The sequence below is a fragment of the Haliotis cracherodii genome, unplaced genomic scaffold (genome assembly GCF_022045235.1).
Source record: "Haliotis cracherodii isolate W230 unplaced genomic scaffold, xgHalCrac1.p SCAF_11, whole genome shotgun sequence".
Taxonomy (NCBI): Eukaryota; Metazoa; Mollusca; class Gastropoda; order Lepetellida; family Haliotidae; genus Haliotis; species Haliotis cracherodii.
In genome coordinates this window covers 1324142-1349824 of record NW_027266266.1, presented here as the reverse complement: position 1 = coordinate 1349824, position 25683 = coordinate 1324142, and the positions used below count along the sequence as shown (strand labels likewise).

The window sequence follows — 25683 nt, the reverse complement described above, 5'->3', positions numbered from 1 at the left end:
TTATTTCGTACAAACTGCACATGTCATCTCCCAGCCATCAACATATTTGGGACATGGTAGAGAACCACACTTGGACTCCACCGGGTACAAGAGATGCCCTTCTTTGTTCTCATGGCCTCCCTGGGCAGATTCTGGATCCTCATCGACACACACATAATCACTTGAACCTGTCTGTGTAGTGGCACCTCCGAAGAGATACCCCTTGTATTCCAGATGCCACTCAGGGAAGCACTTGTTCCTGGCAGGGACCATGACAGCACTGCTCCTGTGACGACTGCGGCACACCACACAAGGGACATCGTGTAAGACCATTTTGTTAAGAGGATCTGTGGCTGCGTTTGGTCGATACTCAGTACCATATAGATAACTATGTGATCCTGCTGTGGAGTGTCTGACATAGATCGGTGACTCAGGGAGGCACAGAGTTGTCCCTGGTCCACCTCTGGCCTCGAAGTGACTGCCTCCTGCAAATCCTGAAAGATAGGAAGTAACAGGCTTTCCATCTGTGTGTATGTGAGAGTTATGTCGAAGAATACCCATGGTATATATGATGTGATAAACCTAAGTTATCCACGGGGTAATACCTACATAAATTGTCCTAGGGTTCATACCTACATAAATAACCCATAGGTTAATACCTACACGTATTGTCCAAGGATTAATACCTACATAAATTGTTCACTGGTTCATACCTACATAAATTGTCCAGGGGTAATACCTACATAATCTGTCCACAGGTTAATGCCTATATACATTGTCCACGGGTTAATACCTACATACTTTCTTCAGGTGTTAATACCTATATAATTTGTCCACGGGTTAATGCCTACATACATTGTCAAAGGGTTAATGCCTACATAAATTGTTCACGGGTTAACACCTACATATACTGTCCACTGGTTAATCCCTACATAAATTGTCCATGGATTAATACCTACCTAATTTGTCCAGGGGTTAATTCCTACATAACTTGACTCTAGCACCTGAAGACAAGTACATTCCTCTTTTGAGCTGAATTTTAAAGCTCAATTAAAATCAGTACAAAGGGAGATATATTGCAGGGTCCAGCAAATGTACCACCAAATCCCTGTCTCAAAGATCAACCGTAGTTTACAATCAAGGGAGGACTTTCTTTATATTCACAAAAAGTATTTGAGACAGTGGAATTAATACAATGTAGATTATCAAACCTCAAAAGATTTGATTGACTTTTTACAATTTCAGAGAACCAGATTTAATTCTGTCAAAACATTTGATGTTTCAACTTTCTACAGCACTATCACACATGACAAAATGAGGAAAACCTAATTCCTTGACGTATGGGGATTTTGTTACAAAGCGTGGTGACCATAGATATTTGTACATATCTGTCTTCAGACGCTCAGATCAATTCGTAAACAATAGTAAATGCCATCTGAGTTTACTGAGAAAACAACATGTGAAATGCTGGACTTCCTCAGTGATACAATTTATGTAAACGTGTGGGTACAACATTTAGGCAAGAAGTAGACATCCCCAAGGGCACCGATTGCGCTCCTCGTCTTGCTGATTTGAAAAGTCAAAACAAGGTATTTTCGCCAAGAAGTTTAACTTAAGATTCAAGTATACTCTCTCAAAAAAGAAACGCATAACGAAAATGGTAATTTGATTCAGCAATGTATTGGTACAGGGTGGGTTTTTCAAAAAATGTTTGTTTATGATTTCTCTGGTGTTTTTGTCTTAAAACGTCATATCCAAACGCATCCCGCATGAAAAACCCGTATGTTAAAGCATGATTTTCGATAGACGCATTTAATGTCACAGAACATGTATTGCACGTGCAATGCGCGGGAAACTCGGGGATCACATCGTGTCGTGGATGGGTATAAAAGATCGATCTCCGTCTTTTTTCATTCACTTTATTTGGAAGTTTGTGAAGACTGCAAAATGCCAAGACTGAGCCGCACGAATCGTCACATCGCCATAGGTCTCCTGGAAGCAGGACAATCTCAACTTACAGATGCCTGTCGAATGAATGTTCATCAAAGCACGATTTCTCGTCTCTGGGAGAGATATCGGCAGCAGAACTCGCTGGAAGATGGACCTAGTGGACGTCCTCGAGTCACCACTGCGGCGCAAGATAGATACATCCGGGTAAATCACCTGCGTCAGCGAACAGCGCTACAGCGACCACTACCGCTAGGCAAATACCCGGATTGAGAAGGATGTCTGCACAGACTGTCAGGAACAGACTACGAGAGGCAGGTTTAAGAGCAAGAAGACCCTACTTTGGCCCCGCTATGCGTCAGCAGCATCGACGTCATCGCGTTCAATGGTGTACAAACGTTCAGGCCTGGAATTGGTGAATTGGCGTCGAACCTGGTTCAGGGATGAATCGATATTTCTATAGGAACGACGCGATGGAAGAATGCGGGTCTACGGACGACGTCATGAACGTTTTGCCGACGACTGTGTCCCCCAGGTGGACAGATTCAGCAGCGGTAGCGTGATAATGTGGGGAGCCATATCCTACACTGGAAGAAATGAGTTGGTGTTGATCCAAGACAACCTGACATCGCAACGCTACTGCGATCAAGTCCTTCGTCCACACCTCCTTCCCATTATCAACCGCCACAGGGAGCGACAGCATAACCCACAGCCCCAGACACTCCAGCAACTAGCACATGCACTACAGGCAGAGTGGGCTACATTGCAGCAACATCAGATTCAGAGACTAATTCGTTCTATGCCGAGACGATGTCGCGCAGTTCTGAACGCCAATGGTGGTCATACGAGGTACTGACTTCAGCGCCATCAAACTTCGATGTGTGATTCATAAACTGACTTTTTCCGAAGTCTTTTGCTATTAACTTGTCCACAGTGTATCAAAATAAAAAGAAATCTGTAGTTAAAATTCTTATATGCGTTTCTTTTTTGAGAGAGTATATATTGATGATCTGATCTGAGGTAAATCCAGCATGCTCTTTCTACCAAGATTTCATAGAGCGCCATACAACTGTTCCGCAGAAGTTTTTTAATCAAGTTTATAACATTTAAGGCCTCAGTAAAGCTTTCAAAAAGTTTTATGGTAGACATGTGGAGGACATTTCCAAATTTGATATATCCGTGACAAGAACGATGTCCGATGCAATTCCTTATTTTGACTTGTACCATAAGCTCCCGTGTTGTTCCAGGTGACAAATTGACTTGCCTTTGCACGTGTTTGTGACGGGTGCCACTGGTTGGGCAGGATATGCTCACCTTATCGTGAACACCTGGTATCACTATTTGGTAGTGATTCAAAAACACTTGCTCATGACATATTCAGAATTGTACGAAATTTTGGGAGGAATACGAGTTTGGACATTTTTATTCTAAAAAGGATATCAAGAGGGTCAGGGCAGAACTTGGGCGTTGTTGTGTAGGCGTATGTAGTGGTTGGTCCTGCTGTGTATCTTAGAATTATCATGCTCGAATACTGCGTTGGCGTTTTGTATAATGGGAGTGACCTGTGCCTGCAGAATTTCTTCAAGGTCCCGATATGCAGTAAAGTTGGAATTATCATCGCACGAGATTGCTGTCCACGCCGTCACATTCAATCTGCTGAATCTGTACACTTCCTGTCTGAAATTTGCCGCAAAACGTTCACATTGACGTATAAGCACTCGATATATTACATCGGCACCATGAACCAAAAACGTGTTTTACAGCTTAAACACACAGTTTCTCCATGGCAGGTTTCTCTGTAGACGTGACATAACGGACGTCGTCGATGATGCTGGTCCATGCTCGATGTCCTGCAGCAGCTAGGCGACACTTACCGTCTGGCTCGATGTCCTGCAGCAAGGAGGCGACTCTTACCGTATGGCTTGATGACCTGCAGCAGGTAGGCGTGTCTTACCGTCTGGCTCGATGTCATGCAGCAGGTAGGCGACTCTTACCGTCTGGCTCGATGACCTGCAGCAGGTAGGGGACTCTTACCGTCTGGCTCGATGACCTGCAGCAGGTAGGCGAGTGTTACCGTCTGGCTCAATGTCCTGCAGCAGGTAGGCGACTCTTACCGTCTGGCTCGATGACCTGCAGCAGGAAGGCGACTCTTACCGTCTGCCTCAATGTCATGCAGAAAGGAGGCGACTCTTACCGTCTGGCTCGATGTCCTGCAGCAGGTAGGCGACTCTTACCGTCTGGCTCGATGACCGGTAGCAGGTAGACGACTCTTACCGTCTGGCTCGATGTCCTGCAGCAGGTAGGCGACTCTTACCGTCTGGCTCGATGACAGGCAGCAGGTAGGCGACTCTTACCGTCTGGCTCGATGACCTGCAGCAGGTAGGCGACTCTTACCGTCTGGCTCGATGTCCTGCAACAGGTAGACGAGTCTTACCGTCTGGCTCGATGACCAGCAGGTCATTTAAACTCTTACCGTCTGGCTTTCCTGCAGCAGGTAGGCGACTCTTACCGTCTGGCTCGATGACCTGCAGCAGGTAGGCGAGTGTTACCGTCTGGCTCGATGTCCTGCAGCAGGTAGGCGAGTCTTACCGTCTGGCTAGATGACCTGCAGCAGGTAGGCGACTCTTACCGTCTGGCTCGATGTCCTGCAGCAGGTAGACGAGTCTTACCGTCTGGCTCGATGACCAGCAGGTCATTTAAACTCTTACCGTCTGGCTTTCCTGCAGCAGGTAGGCGACTCTTACCGTCTGGCTCGATGTCCTGCAACAGGTAGATGAGTCTTACCGTCTGGCTCGATGACCAGCAGGTCATTTAAACTCTTACCGTCTGGCTTTCCTGCAGCAGGTAGGCGACTCTTACCGTCTGGCTCGATGACCTGCAGCAGGTAGGCGAGTGTTACCGTCTGGCTCGATGTCCTGCAGCAGGTAGGCGAGTCTTACCGTCTGGCTCGATGTCCTGCAGCAGGTAGGCGACTCTTACTGTCTGACTCGATGTCCTGCAGCAGGTAGGCGAATCTTATCGTCTGGCTTAATGTCCTGCAGCAGGTAGGCGATTCTTACCGTCTGGCTCGATATCCTGCAGCAGGTAGGCGACTCACACCGTCTGGCTCGATGTCCTGCAGCAAGTAGGCGACTCTTACCGTCTGGCTCGATGACCTGCAGCAGGTAGGCGTGTCTTACCGTCTGGCTCGATTTCATGCAGAAAGGAGGCGACTCTTACCGTCTGGCTCAATGTCCTACAGCAGGTAGGCGACTCTTACCGTCTGGCTCGATGACCGGCAGCAAGTAGGCGACTCTTACCGTCTGGCTCAATGTCCTGCAGCAGGTAGGCGACTCTTACCGTCTGGCTCGATGTCCTGCAGCAAGGAGGCGACTCTTACCGTATGGCTTGATGACCTGCAGCAGGTAGGCGACTCTTACCGTCTGGCTCGATGTCAAGCAGCAAGGAGGCGACTATTACCATCTGGCTCGATGACCGTCAGCAGGTAGACGACTTTTACCGTCTGGCTCGATGTCCTGCAGCAGGTAGGCGACTCTTACCGTCTGGCTCGATGACTTGCAGCAGGTAAGCGAGTGTTACCGTCTGGCTCGATGTCCTGCAGCAGGTAGGCGAGTCTTACCGTCTGGCTCGATGACCTGCAGCAGGTAGGCGACTCTTACCGTCTGGCTCGATGTCCTGCAGCAGGTAGACGAGTCTTACCGTCTGGCTCGATGTCCTGCAGCAGGTCATTTAAACTCTTACCGTCTGGCTTTCCTGCAGCAGGTAGGCGACTCTTACCGTCTGGCTCGATGACCTGCAGCAGGTAGGCGAGTGTTACCGTCTGGCTCGATGTCATGCAGCAGGTAGGCGAGTCTTACCGTCTGGCTCGATGACCTGCAGCAGGTAGGCGACTCTTACCGTCTGGCTCGATGTCCTGCAGCAGGTAGACGAGTCTTACCGTCTGGCTCGATGACCAGCAGGTCATTTAAACTCTTACCGTCTGGCTTTCCTGCAGCAGGTAGGCGACTCTTACCGTCTGGCTCGATGACCTGCAGCAGGTAGGCGAGTCTTACCATCTGGCTCGATGACCTGCAGCACGTAGGTGACTCTTACCGTCTGGCTCGATGACCTGCAGCAGGTAGGCGACTCTTACCGTCTGGCTCGATGACCTGCAGCAGGTAGGCGAGTCTTACCGTGTGGCTCGATGTCCTGCAGCAGGTAGGCGAGTCTTACCGTCTGGCTCGATGTCCTGCAGCAGGTAGGCGAGTCTTACTGTCTGAATCGATGTCCTGCAGCAGGTAGGCGAGTCTTATCGTCTGGCTTAATGTCCTGCAGCAGGTAGGCGATTCTTACCGTCTGGCTCGATGTCCTGCAGCAGGTAGGCGACTCTTACCGTCTGGCTCGATGTCCTGCAGCAAGTAGGCGACTCTTACCGTCTGGCTCGATGACCTGCAGCAGGTAGGCGTGTCTTACCGTCTGGCTCGATGTCATGCAGCAAGGAGGCGACTCTTACCGTCTGGCTCGATGACCTGCAGCAGGTAGGCGTGTCTTACCGTCTGGCTCGATGTCATGCAGAAAGGAGGCGACTCTTACCGTCTGGCTCAATGTCCTGCAGCAGGTAGGCGACTCTTACCGTCTGGCTCGATGACCTGCAGCAGGTAGGCGACTCTTACCGTCTGGCTCGATGTCATGCAGAAAGGAGGCGACTCTTACCGTCTGGCTCGATGTCCTGCAGCAGGTGGGCGACTCTTACCGTCTGGCTCAATGACCTGCAGCAGGTAGGCGAGTCTTACCGTCTGGCTCGATGTCCTGCAGCAGGTAGGCGACTCTTACCGTCTGGCTCGATGACCTGCAGCAGGTAGGCGAGTCTTACCGTCTGGCTCGATGACCTGCAGCAGGTAAGCGACTTTTACTGTCTCACTCGATGACCTGCAGCAGGTAGGCGACTCTTACCGTCTGGTTCGATGTCCTGCAGCAGGTAGACGAGTCTTACCGTCTGGCTCGATGACCAGCAGGTCATTTAAACTCTTACCGTCTGGCTTTCCTGCAGCAGGTAGGCGAGTCTTACCGTCTGGCTCGATGACCTGCAGCAGGTAGGCGACTCTTACTGTTTGACTCGATGACCTGCAGCAGGTAGGTGACTCTTACCGTCTGGCTCGATGACCTGCAGCAGGTAGGCGAGTCTTACCGTCTGGCTCGATGACCTGCAGCAGGTAAGCGACTTTTACTGTCTCACTCGATGACCTGCAGCAGGTAGGCGACTCTTACCGTCTGGTTCGATGTCCTGCAGCAGGTAGACGAGTCTTACCGTCTGGCTCGATGACCAGCAGGTCATTTAAACTCTTACCGTCTGGCTTTCCTGCAGCAGGTAGGCGAGTCTTACCGTCTGGCTCGATGACCTGCAGCAGGTAGGCGACTCTTACTGTCTGACTCGATGACCTGCAGCAGGTAGGTGACTCTTACCGTCTGTCTCGATGACCTGCAGCAGGTAGGCAACTCTTACCGTCTGGCTCGATGACCTGCAGCAGGTAGGCGACTCTTACCGTCTGGCTCGATGACCTGCAGCACCTAGGCGACTCTTATCGTCTGGCTCGATGGCCTGCAGCAGGTAGGCGAGGCTTACCGTGTGGCTCGATGACCTGCAGCAGGTAGGCGAGTCTTACCGTGTGGCTCGATGTCATGCAGCAGGTAGGCGAGTCTTACCGTCTGGCTCGATGACCTGCAGCAGGTAAGCGACTCTTACTGTCTGACTCGATGTCCTGCAGCAGGTAGGCGACTCTTACTGTCTGACTCGATGACCTGCAGCAGGTAGGCGACTCTTACCGTCTGGCTCGATGTCCTGCAGCAAGGAGGCGACTCTTACCGTATGGCTTGATGACCTGCAGCAGGTAGGCGTGTCTTACCGTCTGGCTCGATGTCATGCAGCAAGGAGGCGACTCTTACCATCTGGCTCGATGACCGTCAGCAGGTAGACGACTTTTACCGTCTGGCTCAATGTCCTGCAGCAGGTAGGCGACTCTTACAGTCTGGCTCGATGACGCAGCAGGTAGGCGAGTCTTACCGTCTGGCTCGATGACCTGCAGCAGGTAGGGGACTCTTACCGTCTGGCTCGATGACCTGCAGCAGGTAGGCGAGTGTTACCGTCTGGCTCAATGTCCTGCAGCAGGTAGGCGACTCTTACCGTCTGGCTCGATGACCTGCAGCAGGAAGGCGACTCTTACCGTCTGGCTCAATGTCATGCAGCAGGTAGGCGACTCCTACCGTCTGGCTCGATGTCCTGCAGCAGGTAGGCGACTCCTACCGTCTGGCTTGATGACCGGCAGCAGGTAGGCGACTCTTACCGTCTGGCTCGATGTCCTGCAGCAGGTAGGCGACTCTTACCGTCTGGCTCGATGACCTGCAGCAGGTAGGCGAGTGTTACCGTCTGGCTCGATGTCCTGCAGCAGGTAAGCGAGTCTTACCGTCTGGCTCGATGACCTGCAGCAGGTAGGCGACTCTTACCGTCTGGCTCGATGTCCTGCAGCAGGTAGACGAGTCTTACCGTCTGGCTCGATGTCCTGCAGCAGGTAATTTAAACTCTTACCGTCTGGCTTTCCTGCAGCAGGTAGGCGACTCTTACCGACTGGCTCGATGACCTGCAGCAGGTAGGCGAGTGTTACCGTCTGGCTCGATGACCTGCAGCAGGTAGGCGAGTCTTACCGTCTGGCTCGATGACCTGCAGCAGGTAGGCGACTCTTACCGTCTGGCTCGATGTCCTGCAGCAGGTAGACGAGTCTTACCGTCTGGCTCGATGACCAGCAGGTCATTTAAACTCTTACCGTCTGGCTTTCCTGCAGCAGGTAGGCGACTCTTACCGTCTGGCTCGATGACCTGCAGCAGGTAGGCGAGTCTTACCATCTGGCTTGATGACCTGCAGCACGTAGGTGACTCTTACCGTCTGGCTCGATGACCTGCAGCAGGTAGGCGACTCTTACCGTCTGGCTCGATGACCTGCAGCAGGTAGGCGAGTCTTACCGTGTGGCTCGATGTCCTGCAGCAGGTAGGCGAGTCTTACCGTCTGGCTCGATGTCCTGCAGCAGGTATGCGAGTCTTACTGTCTGACTCGATGTCCTGCAGCAGGTAGGCGAGTCTTATCGTCTGGCTTAATGTCCTGCAGCAGGTAGGCGATTCTTACCGTCTGGCTCGATGTCCTGCAGCAGGTAGGCGACTCTTACCGTCTGGCTCGATGTCCTGCAGCAAGTAGGCGACTCTTACCGTCTGGCTGGATGACCTGCAGCAGGGAGGCGTGTCTTACCGTCTGGCTCGATGTCATGCAGCAAGGAGGCGACTCTTACCGTCTGGCTCGATGACCTGCAGCAGGTAGGCGTGTCTTACCGTCTGGCTCGATGTCATGCAGAAAGGAGGCGACTCTTACCGTCTGGCTCAATGACCTGCAGCAGGTAGGCGACTCTTACCGTCTGGCTCGATGACCGGCAGCAGGTAGGCGACTCTTACCGTCTGGCTCGATGTCCTGCAGCAGAAAGGAGGCGACTCTTACCGTCTGGCTCGATGTCCTGCAGCAGGTAGGCGACTTTTACCGTCTGGCTCGATGACCTGCAGCAGGTAGGCGACTCTTACCGTCTGGCTCGATGTCCTGCAGCAGGTAGGCGACTCTTACCGTCTGGCTCGATGACCTGCAGCAGGTAGGCGAGTCTTACCGTCTGGCTCGATGACCTGCAGCAGGTAAGCGACTTTTACTGTCTCACTCGATGACCTGCAGCAGGTAGGCGATTCTTACCGTCTGGCTCGATGTCCTGCAGCAGGTAGACGAGTCTTACCGTCTGGCTCGATGACCAGCAGGTCATTTAAACTCTTACCGTCTGGCTTTCCTGCAGCAGGTAGGCGAGTCTTACCGTCTGGCTCGATGACCTGCAGCAGGTAGGCGACTCTTACTGTCTGACTCGATGACCTGCAGCAGGTAGGTGACTCTTACCGTCTGGCTCGATGACCTGCAGCAGGTAGGCAACTCTTACCGTCTGGCTCGATGACCTGCAGCAGGTAGACGAGTCTTACCGTCTGGCTCGATGACCTGCAGCAGGTAAGCGACTCTTACCGTCTGGCTCGATGTCCTGCAGCAGGTAGGCGACTCTTACTGTCTGACTCGATGACCTGCAGCAGGTAGGCGACTCTTACCGTCTGGCTCGATGTCCTGCAGCAAGGAGGCGACTCTTACCGTATGGCTTGATGACCTGCAGCAGGTAGGCGTGTCTTACCGTCTGGCTCGATGTCATGCAGCAAGGAGGCGACTCTTACCATCTGGCTCGATGACCGTCAGCAGGTAGACGACTTTTACCGTCTGGCTCAATGTCCTGCAGCAGGTAGGCGACTCTTACAGTCTGATTCGATGACGCAGCAGGTAGGCGAGTCTTATCGTTTGGCTCGATGACCTGCAGCAGGTAGGGCACTCTTACCGTCTGGCTCGATGACCTGCAGCAGGTAGGCGAGTGTTACCGTCTGGCTCAATGTCCTGCAGCAGGTAGGCGACTCTTACCGTCTGGCTCGATGACCTGCAGCAGGAAGGCGACTCTTACCGTCTGGCTCAATGTCATGCAGAAAGGAGGCGACTCTTACAGTCTGGCTCGATGTCCTGCAGCAGGTAGGCGACTCTTACCGTCTGGCTCGATGACCTTCAGCAGGTAGGCGACTCTTACCGTCTGGCTCGATGACCGGCAGCAGGTAGGCGACTCTTACCGTCTGGCTCGATGACCTGCAGCAGGTAGGCGAGTGTTACCGTCTGGCTCGATGTCCTGCAGCAGGTTGGCGAGTCTTACCGTCTGGCTCGATGACCTGCAGCAGGTAGGCGTGTCTTACCGTCTGGCTCGATGTCATGCAGGAAGGAGGCGACTCTTACCGTCTGGCTCGATGACCTGCAGCAGGTAGGCGTGTCTTACCGTCTGGCTCGATGTCATGCAGAAAGGAGGCGACTCTTACCGTCTGGCTCAATGACCTGCAGCAGGTAGGCGACTCTTACCGTCTGGCTCGATGACCGGCAGCAGGTAGGCGACTCTTACCGTCTGGCTCGATGTCATGCAGAAAGGAGGCGACTCTTACCGTCTGGCTCGATGTCCTGCAGCAGGTAGGCGACTCTTACCGTCTGGCTCGATGACCTGCAGCAGGTAGGCGACTCTTACCGTCTGGCTCGATGTCCTGCAGCAGGTAGGCGACTCTTACCGTCTGGCTCTATGACCTGCAGCAGGTAGGCGAGTCTTACCGTCTGGCTCGATGACCTGCAGCAGGTAAGCGACTTTTACTGTCTCACTCGATGACCTGCAGCAGGTAGGCGACTCTTACCGTCTGGCTCGATGACCTGCAGCAGGTAGGCGACTCTTACCGTCTGGCTCGATGACCTGCAGCAGGTAGACGAGTCTTACCGTCTGGCTCGATGACCTGCAGCAGGTAGGCGACTCTTACCGTCTGGCTCGATGTCCTGCAGCAGGTAGGCGACTCTTACTGTCTGACTCGATGACCTGCAGCAGGTAGGCGACTCTTACCGTCTGACTCGATGACCAGCAGGTCATTTAAACTCTTACCGTCTGGCTTTCCTGCAGCAGGTAGGCGAGTCTTACCGTCTGGCTCGATGACCTGCAGCAGGTAGGCGACTCTTACTGTCTGACTCGATGACCTGCAGCAGGTAGGTGACTCTTACCGTCTGGCTCGATGACCTGCAGCAGGTAGGCGACTCTTACCGTCTGGCTCGATGACCTGCAGCAGGTAGACGAGTCTTACCGTCTGGCTCGATGACCAGCAGGTCATTTAAACTCTTACCGTCTGGCTTTCCTGCAGCAGGTAGGCGAGTCTTACCGTCTGGCTCGATGACCTGCAGCAGGTAGGTGACTCTTACTGTCTGACTCGATGACCTGCAGCAGGTAGGTGACTCTTACCGTCTGGCTCGATGACCTGCAGCAGGTAGGCGACTCTTACCGTCTGGCTCGATGACCTGCAGCAGGTAGACGACTCTTACCGTCTGGCTCGATGTCCTGCAGCAGGTAAGCGACTCTTACCGTCTGGCTCGATGTCCTGCAGCAGGTAGGCGACTCTTACTGTCTGACTCGATGACCTGCAGCAGGTAGGCGACTCTTACCGTCTGGCTCGATGTCCTGCAGCAAGGAGGCGACTCTTACCGTATGGCTTGATGGCCTGCAGCAGGTAGGCGTGTCTTACCGTCTGGCTCGATGTCATGCAGCAAGGAGGCGACTCTTACCATCTGGCTCGATGACTGTCAGCAGGTAGACGACTTTTACCGTCTGGCTCAATGTCCTGCAGCAGGTAGGCGACTCTTACAGTCTGGCTCGATGACGCAGCAGGTAGGCGAGTCTTACCGTCTGGCTCGATGACCAGCAGCAGGTAGGGCACTCTTACCGTCTGGCTCGATGACCTGCAGCAGGTAGGCGAGTGTTACCGTCTGGCTCAATGTCCTGCAGCAGGTAGGCGACTCTTACCGTCTGGCTCGATGACCTGCAGCAGGAAGGCGACTCTTACCGTCTGGCTCAATGTCATGCAGAAAGGAGGCGACTCTTACAGTCTGGCTCGATGTCCTGTAGCAGGTAGGCGACTCTTACCGTCTGGCTCGATGACCTTCAGCAGGTAGGCGACTCTTACCGTCTGGCTCGATGACCGGCAGCAGGTAGGCGACTCTTACCGTCTGGCTCGATGACCTGCAGCAGGTAGGCGAGTGTTACCGTCTGGCTCGATGTCCTGCAGCAGGTAGGCGAGTCTTACCGTCTGGCTCGATGACCTGCAGCAGGTAGGCGACTCTTACCGTCTGGCTCGATGTCCTGCAGCAGGTAGACGAGTCTTACCGTCTGGCTCGATGTCCTGCAGCAGGTCATTTAAACTCTTACCGTCTGGCTTTCCTGCAGCAGGTAGGCGACTCTTACCGTCTGGCTCGATGACCTGCAGCAGGTAGGCGAGTGTTACCGTCTGGCTCGATGTCATGCAGCAGGTAGGCGAGTCTTACCGTCTGGCTCGATGACCTGCAGCAGGTAGGCGACTCTTACCGTCTGGCTCGATGTCCTGCAGCAGGTAGACGAGTCTTACCGTCTGGCTCGATGACCAGCAGGTCATTTAAACTCTTACCGTCTGGCTTTCCTGCAGCAGGTAGGCGACTCTTACCGTCTGGCTCGATGACCGGCAGCAGGTAGGAGAGTCTTACCATCTGGCTCGATGACCTGCAGCACGTAGGTGACTCTTACCGTCTGGCTCGATGACCTGCAGCAGGTAGGCGACTCTTACCGTCTGGCTCGATGTCATGCAGCAAGGAGGCGACTCTTACCGTTTGGCTCGATGACCTGCAGCAGGTAGGCGTGTCTTACCGTCTGGCTCGATGTCATGCAGAAAGGAGGCGACTCTTACCGTCTGGCTCAATGTCCTGCAGCAGGTAGGCGACTCTTACCGTCTGGCTCGATGACCGGCAGCAGGTAGGCGACTCTTACCGTCTGGCTCGATGTCATGCAGAAAGGAGGCGACTCTTACCGTCTGGCTCGATGTCCTGCAGCAGGTAGGCGACTCTTACCGTCTGGCTCGATGACCTGCAGCAGGTAGGCGACTCTTACCGTCTGGCTCGATGTCCTGCAGCAGGTAGGCGACTCTTACCGTCTGGCTCGATGACCTGCAGCAGGTAGGCGAGTCTTACCGTCTGGCTCGATGACCTGCAGCAGGTAAGCGACTTTTACTGTCTCACTCGATGTCCTGCAGCAGGTAGGCGACTCTTACCGTCTGGCTCGATGACCTGCAGCAGGTAGGCGAGTGTTACCGTCTGGCTCGATGACCTGCAGCAGGTAGACGAGTCTTACCGTCTGGCTCGATGACAAGCAGGTCATTTAAACTCTTACCGTCTGGCTTTCCTGCAGCAGGTAGGCGAGTCTTACCGTCTGGCTCGATGACCTGCAGCAGGTAGGCGACTCTTACTGTCTGACTCGATGACCTTCAGCAGGTAGGTGACTCTTACCGTCTGGCTCGCTGACCTGCAGCAGGTAGGCGACTCTTACCGTCTGGCTCGATGACCTGCAGCAGGGAGGCGACTCTTACCGTCTGGCTCGATGACCTGCAGCACCTAGGCGACTCTTATCGTCTGGCTCGATGACCTGCAGCAGGTAGACGAGTCTTATCGTCTGGCTCGATGTCCTGCAGCAGGTAGGCGAGTCTTATCGTCTGGCTCGATGTCCTGCAGCAGGTAGGCGACTCTTACCGTCTGGCTCGATGTCCTGCAGCAGGTAGGCGACTTACCGTCTGGCTCGATGTCCTGCAGCAGGTAGACGAGTCTTATCGTCTGGCTTGATGACCTGCAGCAGGTAGGCGAGTCTTACCGTCTGGCTCGATGACCTGCAGCAGGTAGGCGACTCTTACTGTCTGACTCGATGTCCTGCAGCAGGTAGGCGACTCTTACCGTCTGACTCGATGACCTGCAGCAGGTAGCCGACTCCTACTGTCTGACTCGATGACCTGCAGCAGGTAGGCGAGTGTTACCGTCTGGCTCGATGTCATGCAGCAGGTAGGCGAGTCTCACTGTCTGGCTCGATGTCCTGCAGCAAGGAGGTGGCTCTTACCCTCTGGCTCGATGTCCTGCAGCAGGTAGGCGAGTCTTATCGTCTGGCTCGATGTCCTGCAGCAGGTAGGCGACTCTTACCGTCTGGCTCGATGTCCTGCAGGAGGTAGGCGAGTCTTACAGTCTGGCTCGATGTCCTGCAGCAGGTAGGCGACTCTTACCGTCTGGCTCGATGACCTGCAGCATGTAGGCGTGTCTTACCGTCTGACTCGATGTCCTGCAGCAGGTAGGCGAGTCTTACCGTCTGGCTCGATGACCTGCAGCAGGTTGGCGAGTGTTACCGTCTGGCTCGATGACCTGCAGCAGGTAGGCGACTCTTACCGTGTGGCTCGATGTCATGCAGCAGGTAGGCGAGTCTTACCTTCTGGCTCGATGACCTGCAGCAGGTAAGCGACTCTTACTGTCTGACTCGATGACCTGCAGCAGGTAGGCGAGTGTTACCGTCTGGCTCGATGACCTGCAGCAGGTAGACGAGTCTTACCGTCTGGCTCGATGACCAGCAGGTCATTTAAACTCTTACCGTCTGGCTTTCCTGCAGCAGGTAGGCGAGTCTTACCGTCTGGCTCGATGACCTGCAGCAGGTAGGCGACTCTTACTGTCTGACTCGATGACCTTCAGCAGGTAGGTGACTCTTACCGTCTGGCTCGCTGACCTGCAGCAGGTAGGCGACTCTTACCGTCTGGCTCGATGACCTGCAGCAGGGAGGCGACTCTTACCGTCTGGCTCGATGACCTGCAGCACCTAGGCGACTCTTATCGTCTGGCTCGATGACCTGCAGCAGGTAGACGAGTCTTATCGTCTGGCTCGATGTCCTGCAGCAGGTAGGCGAGTCTTATCGTCTGGCTCGATGTCCTGCAGCAGGTAGGCGACTCTTACCGTCTGGCTCGATGTCCTGCAGCAGGTAGGCGACTTACCGTCTGGCTCGATGTCCTGCAGCAGGTAGACGAGTCTTATCGTCTGGCTTGATGACCTGCAGCAGGTAGGCGAGTCTTACCGTCTGGCTCGATGACCTGCAGCAGGTAGGCGACTCTTACTGTCTGACTCGATGTCCTGCAGCAGGTAGGCGACTCTTACCGTCTGACTCGATGACCTGCAGCAGGTAGCCGACTCCTACTGTCTGACTCGATGACCTGCAGCAGGTAGGCGAGTGTTACCGTCTGGCTCGATGTCATGCAGCAGGTAGGCGAGTCTCACTGTCTGGCTCGATGTCCTGCAGCAAGGAGGTGGCTCTTACCCTCTGGCTCGATGTCCTGCAGCAGGTAGGCGAGTCTTATCGTCTGGCTCGATGTCCTGCAGCAGGTAGGCGACTCTTACCGTCTGGCTCGATGTCCTGCAGGAGGTAGGCGAGTCTTACAGTCTGGCTCGATGTCCTGCAGCAGGTAGGCGACTCTTACCGTCTGGCTCGATGACCTGCAGCATGTAGGCGTGTCTTACCGTCTGACTCGATGTCCTGCAGCAGGTAGGCGAGTCTTACCGTCTGGCTCGATGACCTGCAGCAGGTTGGCGAGTGTTACCGTCTGGCTCGATGACCTGCAGCAGGTAGGCGACTCTTACCGTGTGGCTCGATGTCATGCAGCAGGTAGGCGAGTCTTACCTTCTGGCTCGATGACCTGCAGCAGGTAAGCGACTCTTACTGTCTGACTCGATGTCCTGCAGCAGGTAGGCGACTCTTACTGTCTGACTCGATGACCTGCAGCAGGTAGACGAGTCTTACCGTCTGGCTCGATGACCAGCAGGTCATTTAAACCCTTACCGTCTGGCTTTCCTGCAGCAGGTAGGCGAGTCTTACCGTCTGGCTCGATGACCTGCAGCAGGTAGGCGACTCTTTCTGTCTGACTCGATGTCCTGCAGCAGGTAGGCGAGTCTTATCGTCTGGCTCGATGTCCTGCAGCAGGTAGGCGACTCTTACCGTCTGGCTCGATGTCCTGCAGCAGGTAGGCGACTTACCGTCTGGCTCGATGTCCTGCAGCAGGTAGACGAGTCTTATCGTCTGGCTTGATGACCTGCAGCAGGTAGGCGAGTCTTACCGTCTGGCTCGATGACCTGCAGCAGGTAGGCGACTCTTACTGTCTGACTCGATGTCCTGCAGCAGGTAGGCGACTCTTACCGTCTGACTCGATGACCTGCAGCAGGTAGGCGACTCCTACTGTCTGACTCTATGACCTGCAGCAGGTAGGCGAGTGTTACCGTCTGGCTCGATGTCATGCAGCAGGTAGGCGAGTCTCACTGTCTGGCTCGATGTCCTGCAGCACGTAGGTGGCTCTTACCCTCTGGCTCGATGTCCTGCAGCAGGTAGGCGAGTCTTATCGTCTGGCTCGATGTCCTGCAACAGGTAGGCGACTCTTACCGTCTGGCTCGATGTCCTGCAGCAGGTAGGCGACTCTTACAGTCTGGCTCGATGTCCTGCAGCAGGTAGGCGACTCTTACCGTCTGGCTCGATGACCTGCAGCAGGTAGGCGACTCTTACCGTCTGACTCGATGTCCTGCAGCAGGTAGGCGAGTCTTATCGTCTGGCTCGATGTCCTGCAGCAGGTAGGCGAGTCTTACCGTCTGGCTCGATGACCTGCAGCAGGTAGATGAGTCTTACCGACTGGCTCGATGTCCTGCAGCAGGTAGGCGATTCTTACCATCTGGCTCAATGTCCTGCAGCAGGTAGGCGACTCTAACCGTCTGACTCGATGTCCTGCAGCAGGTAGGCGAGTCTTACCGTCTGGCTCGATGACCTGCAGCAGGTAGGCGACTCTTACCGTCTGGCTCGATGTCCTGCAGCAGGTCGACGAGTCTAATCGTCTGGCTCGATGTCATGCAGCAAGGAGGCGACTCTTACCATCTGGCTCGATGTCATGCAACAGGTAGGCGACTCTTACCGTCTGGCTCGATGTCCGGCAGCAAGGAGGTGGCTCTTACCGTCTGGCTCGATGACCTACAGCAGGTAGGTGGCTCTTACCGTCTGGCTCGATGACCTGCAGCAGGTAGGCGACTCTTACCGTCTGCCTCGATGACCTGCAGCACGTAGGCGACTCTTACCGTCTGGCTCGATGTCCTGCAGCAGGTAGGCGACTCTTACCGTCTGGCTCGATGACCTGCAGCAGGTAGGCGAGTGTTACCGTCTGGCTCGATGACCTGCAGCAGGTAGGCGAGTCTTACCGTGTGGCTCGATGTCCTGCAGCAGGTAGGCGAGTCTTACCGTTTGGCTCGATGACCTGCAGCACGTATGACACTCTTACCGTGTGGCTCGATTTCCTACAGCAAGTAGGCGACTCTTACCGTTTGGCTCGATGTCCTGCAGCAGGTAGGCGAGTCTTACCGTCTGGCTCGATGACCTGCAGCAGGTAGGCGACTCTTACTGTCTGACTCGATGTCCTGCAACAGGTAGGCGATTCTTACCGTCTGGCTCGATGTCCTGCAGTAGGTAGGCGACTCTTACCGTCTGGCTCGATGACCTGCAGTAGGTAGGCGTGTCTACCGTCTGGCTCGATGACCTGCAGCAGGTAGGCGTGTCTTACCGTCTGGCTCGATGTCATGCAGCAAGGATTCGACTCTTACCGTCTGGCTCAATGTCCTGCAGCAGGTAGGCGACTCTTACCGTCTGGCTTGATGTCATGCAGAAAGGAGGCGACTCTTACCGTCTGGCTCGATGTCCTGCAGCAGGTAGGCGACTCTTACCGTCTGGCTCGATGACCGGCAGCAGGTAGGCGACTCTTGCCGTCTGGCTCGATGTCCTGCAGCAGGTAGGCGAGTCTTACCGTCTGGCTCGATGACCTGCAGCAGGTAAGCGACTCTTACTGTCTGACTCGATGTCCTGCAGCAGGTAGGCGACTCTTACTGTCTGACTCGATGACCTGCAGCAGGTAGACGAGTCTTACCGTCTGGCTCGATGACCAGCAGGTCATTTAAACTCTTACCGTCTGGCTTTCCTGCAGCAGGTAGGCGAGTCTTACCGTCTGGCTCGATGACCTGCAGCAGTTAGGCGACTCTTTCTGTCTGACTCGATGTTCTGCATCAGGTAGGCGAGTCTTATCGTCTGGCTCGATGTCCTGCAGCAGGTAGGCGACTCTTACCGTCTGGCTCGATGTCCTGCAGCAGGTAGGCGACTCTTACCGTCTGGCTCGATGACTATACAGTGACTTGATTCATTTTGCGTTTCTTTTTTGTTGAGTATATAAACGGAAATCGATACATGTTTACATGTAAACTAATAGCATATGCTGTCTTTAAGGAAAAAATACATCATTCGGCAACACGACCGCCACGAACACATAGGCTCTTCAATTAACTGCCACATTTTACATTTACGGAGAGATGGTCTTAGAAATACAGGAACAAGTGCGATATTAAATGTGATAAAGGTACGTAATATATACTGAACCAAATTAAAAACTTCTCAATCCTAAAATTTTAACATTTTGACCAGTTATCATTGCGGGCCCTCATTGTGTATTTGAACAGTAATGGGACCGCCTCCGTGGTCTAGTGGTAGAGCGTCCGCCCGGAGAGCGGAAGGTCCAGGGTTCGATCCCGGGCCGCGTCATACAAAAAGACGTTAAAAGATTGTACTTGTTGTTACCCTGTCTGGCGCTCGGCATTAAGGGGCTAAAACAAGGACTGGTCGGCTCGGAGTCAGTATACTGTGTCTGAGTGGGGTATTCATGTTAAACTGCGACATGGTATCTCAGTGAGCTAGCACTATAAATCGGCATCAGTCCGGACTAGTACAAGCAGCCACACACACACATACACGTGCATGCACGTCGCTATATAAGTGCAATAATCTTGGACGCGACGTTAAACCCAATTTCACCTCACCTCACCTGAACAGTAATGGACACGTATTGTCTTAAGCTAACCCGTTTTTGTGATGAATCCCGATTTAATCTTCGATTTTCTGATGGTAGTGTGAGGGTGTGGAGGCGCCGTCATGAACGTTACGCCCAGTGTTGTGTACAGGAAGTTGACAGATTTCGAGGCGGAAATGTCATGGTGTGGGGTGCTTTCTGTGGCAATGCACGTTCCAGGCTTCTTGTCATCCGTGGCAACCTCAACGCTGCTGCTAAACCGCGACCAGGTACTGGCACCAAAACTTCTGCCTTTTATGGGAGCACGTGGACCCGGTTTGATCTTCCAACACGACAATGCCAGACCTCACACAGCAATTTTGACAAGGAATTTCCTTCAGAAAGCGGGAGTCAACGTCATGGACTGGCCGTCAAGGTCTCCCGACCTCAATCCCATCGAACACGTCTGGGATGCTCTTGGCAGAAGTCTGCACACTCTCTAGAACCAACCACAGAATTTGCAAGATCTTGGCATCATTTTGCAGCAACAACATTTTGCGTCTTCCCAATCATGTGTTCACAAACCTCACAATGTCCACGCGGAGGCGTTGTTAGGCAGTTGTCAGCGCACATGGTGGCCATACACGCTACTGAACTAGTGTGCCATAAGATTCTCGTGCTTGGGACTTATGATTTAAACTGTTGATGTTATTACCGAATACCGTAGGTGCTTGGAACAAACTGTGGTTACCACCGTTAATCAAAATCCTTCTTTGGACATTAATGATTAAAAATTACCTTCTCTGATACATTTGTCCGTTGTATATCATATATGTGAATACTTTTTAAAATGTGAAGTTTTTAATTTGACACAGTATGGTTGCAAAGGAAACATTTGAAGTTGTAAATGTTTACAATCAACTTAGAAGACAAAAGTGGAATTTACTTTGACAGCTTCTGGATATCTGTTTTGCCTAAATTTATAAAAGTTGTTACACTAAAATAACATCGAACGCTATATGTCTGTCAGGAGTCACAACTGTTATAGTAAACGTGTGCTTTCCCACCACATTAAGTTGACGGCTCTTAACATATTTAAAGAAACTTTGAAAAAAAGCTATCCGGGCATCAAAGGAAAGCGATCATGTGTCTCTGCACGCCTTACCTTTATACATGACGTCATTTCCTGATGGGCAAGTTGTCTTTCCCCACCGCGTAAACATCGCTCCTCCTACAGATACACAGAATATAACCTCTCAATGCATGCTCAACGTGTGTGTGTGCGCGTTCGTGCGTGCGTGCGCATTTCATTCTGCATTTCGTAACGTTATGCCAGTCCAGGCAGACTTAAACAAACGTAACGTCTCACAGACTTCCTTGGAAAAAGGGCAAGTAATCAAGCGGGTGGACTTATGGATTTGTCATTTTGCCTTTATGTCTAAAAACAGGTTTCATTTGGAACTTTATTGACCGTTGTCATTCTCTGACTCATAAATCACCGACTTCCTGTCGTAATATGTATTACTGCGCGCATTTAAGCAAAGCTTTAGTTACCGTTTTTGAAAAACGAGAACTGGTTTTCCCGCAACAGATTTTAAGAATGACGTTAAATGATAAGTTTTTATCAAACGCATCGCCAAGGCTCGCTAAATACAATGTTTATTGAAAATAAAGATATTTATCACCGCAAAGAACACAAGCGTCATCACCTCTGTGTCTGAGTATAATGAACGCTATGTTGATCTTTATTTTTAAGCTATTGATCGATTCGAGTATTTGTGTAGTTCGTCAATACTGAAAAATCTCCTGGTATTAACGTTAAAAACCATCATCTAAAACAACACTTGTAGCTTATATTTTCATAATTACAGACGAGTGCAACTGAAACAACAAATATTTACAGGTTATTGTTTTACTTGGTGTTGTGTCATCTGGAGCTAATGTACAAATGTGTGCTATACCCGAGCTACTACTTTGTTGAGTGGATGTCACTGTGACAGAACCGTCTTCCCCAGGTAGCGAGTCAGCAGCGAAATCAGCTCATGCAAGAAATTCCGGTTCGTGGTAGCCGTGTCGGTAGTTGTGGTGTCATTTCTTTTGTTGACATTCAAGGTGGCACCTTTGAGAAAAGAAGACAATATCTTAGCTTTACTCATTCATTCGACCTGATAATATTATCTTTCGATACATGAAATTTTGCCACATTGTGGAATTTGATGATTATCAGTATAGAAAACAGATATCAGATTATTGGCATTGAACACATTTTTCATAAATCAAATCATGCCAAATGCTTAAGTAAACATGGAGTAACTGGGTTGTGGTACCAACAGCTTTCTGCCATTCATCTTTTCATTCATCAAGTAGCATCTTTGAAAGCGACAGAGAACTATACACAATATGTGTTTCGCCCAATGCGATCAGCCATGGGTTTCTTTCCCGTAGAGACTTTGATGATCATCAGAGAAGGACGAAGATATACAGAGAACTATACAGAATATGTGTTTCGCCCAAAGCGACCAGCCATTGGTTTCTTTCCCGTAGTGACTTTGATGATCATCAGAGAAGGAAGAAGATATATGTGTTTTTGTAACTTAACATAATTTTCATTCATCCGATCGTTTCCATATGTTTCCATATAAACACGTACCTTGAATGACTCCAGCAACCAGCATGATGACAGAAGCAGTCAACGTTACCTCCATGGCTGCAGACAGAATACCCCCTGTGTTGCTCTAGTGTCAGACACATACAACACGGCTATGACAACTCAGCACGATGTGGTATGTCTGCTCTTCAGACAAGGCGACCTGTGGCTTATGTAACGCTTTCCATATTTGTTGAACGCCAGCAAATGATAGCCTTTCGACCCAGCTGTTGTCGACCTTATATCGTATTTGCTATCAAACATATAAAAGCAATTTACACTTATCCCCATGTATATGCAGCACCTGCCTGAAGGTGGCATGTCCTGTTTTGAAATATAATCAGTTGTCACTATCATTGAGGGATGGAAGAGTGGTGAAACTTTCGTTCACTAGGATGGGGACCGGGAATTGATTTCACAAATGCCCTTCTGTGTGTATTCAATCGATATTACTGCAATGTTGTTTAAAGCTCTCTTGCTCATTCGACAATTATTTTGTAATAATTGTAACATTTCAGTTTGTGTAAAAAGGTAATTGATTTTATATGTTTATATGTTTTATACGTATGTTTTTGAAATCAAAGATATACCGAATTTTGATTATGATATGTTATTGTAATCTAAAACTACAAAGCTACAATACACTTTCCATCATAATAAGAACTCTCTGTTTCAAGCATAGTCTATTTTACGATTCCAACTGTGCTTTTTTGTAGTTCATCATCCTATGCTTGTGGTAAGAGGCGACTGACGGGATCGGGTGGTCAGCCTCGCTGACTTGGATAATGCATGTCATCGTATCCCAATTGCGCGGATCAACGCTCTTGATATCAGTCACTGGATTGTCTGGTCCAGACTCGATTATTTACAGACCGAGGTCATATAGCTGGAATATTGCTGAGTGCGGCGTTAAACAACAAGCAAACCAACAAAGGAAGCGTTTGTGACTGGTGCCTCAGTTGGGACAGGATACGCTTACCTTTTCTCGAACACCTGGTATCATCACTATTTGATATTGATTCCCAAACACATGCACATGACAAACGTAAAAAGTATAACTCAAGCTCAATATTCATTACTTATTTTCCTGAATAGTTCAAATGAATGGTGAACACGTTTTTCTTTAAGAATTGTTGAAATTACCATCCACATATATATATATATATTTCATTTTATCGCAACCTGCTGCGTTTTTTGCACGGCAAGGCGTCATTTCTAAGAAGTCAACTTGTCGAAGTGACTGGTCGTTGAAATAATGACCAAAACGTTGAACTGATATATACTGAACCAAATTAAAAACTTCACGATCCTAAAATTTTAACATTTTGACCAGTTATCATTGTGGGCCCTTATTGTGTATTTAAACAGAAATGGCCACGTATTTTCTTCAGATAACACCCGTTTTTGTGCAGGTGAATCGATCAAAATCATGTGCACAGCACTGTAGTGGCAAAAGATTTTTTTCACGTGCAACTGGTCACGTGGCCATAATACCGAACGTGTTTTCAGACATACTTGTTAGTAGTCATTAACAGAAAAAGAAAAACACAAGAAAACAAAAGTCTTTACGGCCATTTGTCATGCCACACCTTTCAAATGTGCAGACGGGAACGTCCGTAGCTGAAGTCGCAAGGACGATGGGTTGTAGTCGACGGACTGTTTATGATTTACAGACGCGTCTACAGCAAACGGGAACAACCGCTGATCGCCCTCGGCCAGGTCGACCACGTGTGACGTTACATGCAGAGGATCGTCAGATTGTCTTACGTCACCTCCGTAACCGATTTTTGATGGCTACATCAACCAGAAATGAACTGTTTAGGGGTAGACTGAGTGCGCAAACTGCTCGAAACCGTCTGAGAACTGCTCACCTTCAAGCACGACGGCCATACTGCAGGCCGATTCTGACTCAATTGCACAGACGTCAACGTCAATTGTGGGCACAGCGACACTTACGATGGACTCAGAGGAATCGGAATCAAGTCGTCTTCACTCAATCCCGATTTAATCTTCGATTTGCTGATGGTAGGGTGAGGGTGTGGAGGCGCCGTCATGAACGTTACGCCCAGTGTTGTGTACAGGAAGTTGACAGATTTCGAGGCGGAAGTGTCATGGTGTGGGGTGCTTTCTGTGGCAATGCACGTTCCAGGCTTTTTGTCATCCGTGGCAACGTCAACGCTGCTGCTTACCGCGACCAAGCACTGGCACTGGCACTACTCGGAACTTAGGCAGTATGCACGGCAGCTGTTAGAACACATGACGTGTTGGACGCATCGATCCTGTTATTAATAACGTTCCTATTCTGACCTGGCGGCTTTCGAGTGACTAATCTTGTAAAAGACGTATGTCAAATAACAAGCAGGTGGATTTTCTCATGTAAACATGGATATGCATTTCATTTTAAATAGGAGATATATCAATGATACTCTTAATCTAAACATACATGTCTTTTGTCATACATGATTCTCGTGATGTTTAACACCAAGGCTCGCTAAATACAATGTTATTTCCTAATGCAGGATATTTACCATCCCCAAACACACTCGCGTGCTAACCTCTATTTATGTGTGTACTTGCTGTATGTTAATCCACACAGAGTGTAAATCAGTGAAAACAACCTGGCTATTGACTACTGGACAGTTACTGAACGATACAAGGCCATCGGTATACCTCAAGCTTAAGTTAAACTTCCTGTTCACATTACCTTGGTTTGACTTTGCTAGTACGAGCAGCAATTTTGATTCATATGCATACAGAAACAGATCTGCAAGAGGACGAGCATTACTGATTCCCACGGGGACGCCTACTCCTTGCCAACATGTCGTATCCCCACATTTGACATAGATGTTGTTACTAAGGTAGTCCAGCATTTCACATATTGTTTTCTCGGTAGCCTTCAAATGCTCTCATTCTTTTGCCAAATTGTTCTGAACCCCTCTCAAGTAAGTCATATAATTATATCTGTGGTCATCACGTTTCGTAAGAATTCCTCAAGGGTCGTAACGTTTGTCTGACATATTTGAAGTTGGTTCCTTTATGGTGATTTTTGAGAACCCACATGGTACAGATTTCACTTGAATATGAAGAAAGGTTTTCCTTGATTGCGTTAAGGAACTGTGATTAATCCTTGAGACGTGGATTTGGCGGTACACTTGCTGGACCACGCAATGTATCTCCCATTGCAATTATGTTTATGGACCCTTGGGACTGCATTGATTTTTCCATCACAAGGGATAAGTATTTCCAAATTACATCCATAAAGGATCTTTTTAATCAAATCAGTGCTCATTTAATCATCAGGTTTATAAAAGAAATAGATTAATAGATAAATTTTGATTATAATATGTGTAGTATAAAGTAAATGAATTTTAATTTGGTGGAATGAAATCATAACTGAGATTGTTAGTGGCTGTATCTTCAAAGGGGGTTGAAGTATCGTAAAACAATTGTCCCCCTCGGAAGGTACGAAAGTCCGGTATCATTCAACGTATCTTTGCATTTCTCTGTGATTTTAATCGTAGTATTTTTGTTGATTTTAACTCTCTTGCTAATCTGTCCGATAATTACCAGTGGCCAGAGGGATGGTGTAAATCCTGCTGATGTACCATGTAGGTAGCAGAAGTAACGTAAGTCCCCATGGTCCCTAGTATGGTGGCCTAACTTTGGTTACTGGCGATCTACAGTCCGTTTTTATATTGTATCGTCTGTATTGTATCTGATTATTTTATTGTTCTAAAACTAGTTTTAAAATTATAATCTGTGATATATCGCTG

At 50.7% G+C, this 25683-nt stretch overlaps 1 pseudogene; it reads right to left on the bottom strand.

Moving 5' to 3' along the window:
- LOC139455192 (uncharacterized) lies at positions 1-22091 on the bottom strand (annotated as a pseudogene).
- Between the last annotated feature and the right edge of the window lie 3592 nt (positions 22092-25683).